The sequence below is a fragment of the Sylvia atricapilla genome, chromosome 24 (genome assembly GCF_009819655.1).
Source record: "Sylvia atricapilla isolate bSylAtr1 chromosome 24, bSylAtr1.pri, whole genome shotgun sequence".
Classification (NCBI taxonomy): Eukaryota; Metazoa; Chordata; class Aves; order Passeriformes; family Sylviidae; genus Sylvia; species Sylvia atricapilla.
The window spans coordinates 1,740,415-1,743,631 of NC_089163.1; the positions used below are offsets into that span (position 1 = coordinate 1,740,415).

At 51.5% G+C, this 3,217-nt stretch overlaps 1 long non-coding RNA gene across 1 annotated transcript; it reads right to left on the minus strand.

Annotated features, from left to right (window-relative positions):
• Nucleotides 1-658: 658 nt before the first annotated feature.
• Nucleotides 659-2,217, minus strand: LOC136371276 (uncharacterized). The gene is made up of 3 exons (XR_010745320.1): nt 1,790-2,217; nt 1,512-1,609; nt 659-855 (listed from the first exon to the last, which is right to left on the minus strand). It is a non-coding gene; the product is annotated as an uncharacterized lncRNA (long non-coding RNA).
• Nucleotides 2,218-3,217: the final 1,000 nt, after the last annotated feature.

Genomic DNA, 3,217 nt, shown 5'->3' on the forward strand with positions numbered 1-3,217 from the left:
CAACACGGAGAAGGTGTCAAAAAATAAACCCAAATCCCAGCACTTGAGCTCAAGATTCCCTCAGTCTGAATCCACATCTCAGCATTTGAGCTCTATTCCCTCAGGCTGAATCCAAATTTCAGCATTTGAGCTCAATATTCCCCCAGTCTGAATCCAAATTTCAGCATTTGAGCTCAAGATTCCCTCAGTCTGAATCCAAATTTCAGTATTTGAGCTCAGTTCCCTCAGTCTGAGCCCAAATTTCAGTATTTGAGCTCAAGATTCCCCCAGTGTGAGTTCACAGGTTTCAGGGAGGTGGTGGAGTCCTGGAGGGGTCCAAGGAAGGACTGGACGTGGCACTCAGTGCTCTGGGCTGGTGATAAGGTGGGAACTCCATGTTTTTTGAGTTAAATTTTCCAATTTTAATGATTCTGAGATGGTTGTGAACCAACAAGACCAAGTTAATCCCCAACAGAACAAGCCAGAGCTCAGCTCTGCTTTTCCCAATGAATACAAACCTGCTTTTCCCTGATTTTCCACACCAAACCCCCTTCACAATATTTCAGATATCTCTAAAACTCCTCAGAGGCAGCCCTGAAGCCAGGCTGATTCCTGTGCAGGAATTTTGTGTATAGCAGTGCACAAAAGTGTCACAGGAGCTTTTTATTCCCCTCTGAAAACAAACACACTCCAAACAAAGAATTCAAATCCAGCCAGGAGACCAATTTTTCCCTCCCCATCAGCCTCATGTCATCCCCACCTGGGGGTTACCTGAGGTAATAGCCACACTTTTCCTCACTTGGATGGGCACAGCCTGGAGAGAAACGTTTCTTTTGCTCAGGCTGAGCTTCTGAAATGCAGATCCGTTGTTTCGGCCTTGAAAATAATAATTAGTGTTAATTCTTTTTAGGTTGTTTGTTAAACTAGGTTACAGTTGACAGAGAGGGCAAAGAGCCCTGCTGAACTGCGGCAGACATGACACTCTTGTAGCACCGCTCTGGATTGAAAATAAGAAAAAAATAAAAAGTATTTATTTGAGTAAAGCTGTAAAGATCAAACACGCCGAGAGCAAAGCGGCTGAGCCACCCAGCCGCTCACTGCCCCGCTGACCACAACGGGAACCGCAGGGAGCTCTCAAAAAGCAGCTTTTTCATACAAACAGCAACGCCCAGAACGGGGAGAAAAGCCCCGATGTGTCGCCTCCAGGAGCGGGGAAGAACAGGAGCAACATCGCGACCCGCTCAGCTGCTGCCACCTGCAGGGAGCGGCTCCGGGAGGAGCAGCCAGGGAGCCAGAGCGGCACGAACATCGCCTCTCCTGCCCGCAGACCACGGCCCAAATCTGCCTGGCACACCTCCTTTCTCATTTCCCGACATTCTTCCCCCTCCTCCAGTATCTTACAGGGTGAAATATTTATTGTTTCCCCACTATTTCAGTGCAATTGAATTTAAAAATAGGAATAAACCCAGCAATGAAGTGGTAAAGGAAACAGCTGGGATGGTTTCCAAAGCGAAGATTTCCTAAGAATTTACCTTTCTTCCTCCTCCTGTGGGACTGGAATTACTCTGCCACTTTTCTTCCCACTGGGTGGCTCTTCCTGCCCAGTCTGGCCTACAGCTGTGTCACTTAACTGGAAAGGGAAGGGAAAAGGGGATTAATGTGGAATAAAACTTTTTCATGTAAGTTTTGCTTATCAGAGTTATATAAAAATCCACTTGAAAAACCTCCCCAACGCTTGTTTGCACATGGAGAAATCCAAAGGGACGGGGTTAAAAACATTCAAGCTACAAGAACGAAGATGTGAGTTTACTTTAGTGCTGCCTGGTGGCTGCTCAGCTCTTGGGGATTCCCTTTCAGCATCCTCTGGAGAGCCTGATTTCCTTGAGGAGCAGCTCGTGGTTGCTTTGGGAAGTTCTTTTTTTGGTGGCAACACAGATGCTGAGCCCTCACCCCCTGTGCTGTGGCCACAGGGAAGGTCGGATGAGGGCACGGATTTTCCCGGGCAATCCTGAGCCAGGCTTTCCTGGCCTTTAGGCATCACCCCTTCCGTGGATTCTTCAGGAATGCAGCTCCCAGCAGCTGTGGAATACCCCAAGCAATCATCTATCATTGCATCCAAGGTTTCTCTTTCCAGGTTGTTCTCCTCCAGAGCCCCGGCGGCGCAGGCGGCGGCGAACGGGCTCAGGCTCAGCAGCTCCTGCAGGTCAAGGTCCAGCTCCTGCTGCAGCTGGGCCCCATCCAGAGCAACACTTCCACTCAAAAAGCCAGCATCACACCCAGAGCTGCCTGAGAGAGGCTCCTGGGCTTCCTTTGGCTCCTCTGTGACCTCTGAGGCCAATTCACTGACTGATGTCCCCAGGGTGCAGTCGCTCTCGGCCTTGTCGCTCTCTCCGCTGGCACTTTGGCTCAGGTGGCTTCCACCAGCGACGTGCTGCTGCTGCTCAGCTTCCATGGAATCATCAGCCAAGATCTCCTGGATCTCCTCCTCGGTGTAATCAAAGGGAGAACTGCCTTTCTCGCTGCCTGACAGCTCCAGCAGGGAATCGTCCAGCTCGCTGTCGTCGAAACACCTGCTGATGTCCAGGGAAATGGCCACGTCGTCGTACTTGGACACGGAAAAACTGGCACCAAGCTCGTCCTGGCCACTCTCATCCAGGAAAAGGGAGCAGCCAGAGCCTGGGGAAGGGAAGAGAGGATGCCCTGCTGGATCTGGAGTGCTGCAGCCACGCCTCAGCACACAGGCTTTCTTAGCTGACTGCAGGGCCTGCACCTGCACTGCGGAATCCGACAGCCTCTTGGCCCTGGGGACTGGCTCCTGTTTGAATCCCTGACAGAGCCCCGGGGAAGGAGGGGAACTGTCTCCCATGGCTCTGTGGCTTCCTGCAGCTCTGCTTCCAGCTCTAGAGGCTCATCTGCTGCTGGTGGCCTTTGATCAGCCCTTGCAGAGGAGGAATCAGCAGGAGTCAGCTCCAACCTGCCAGCAAAAGCAATATCCTCAGTGAAAGGCACTCAGCTGGATCCCCAGAATGCTGGAATTTAACAGGGAGGGCAAAACCACCACGATTTGATCTCTGTTCTTGGCTGGTTTAGGTCCCAACCAACCCTTCATCCCTGAGTGTTCCCTCAAGCAGCACCAGTGGAAACCCCAATGACTGGAAACCTCCTCAGGCTGTGGCCTCTCCTCCCAAAGTGCTGCCAGTCCCTCACAGCCGACCCCAGGAATCCCAAATGCCTTAAA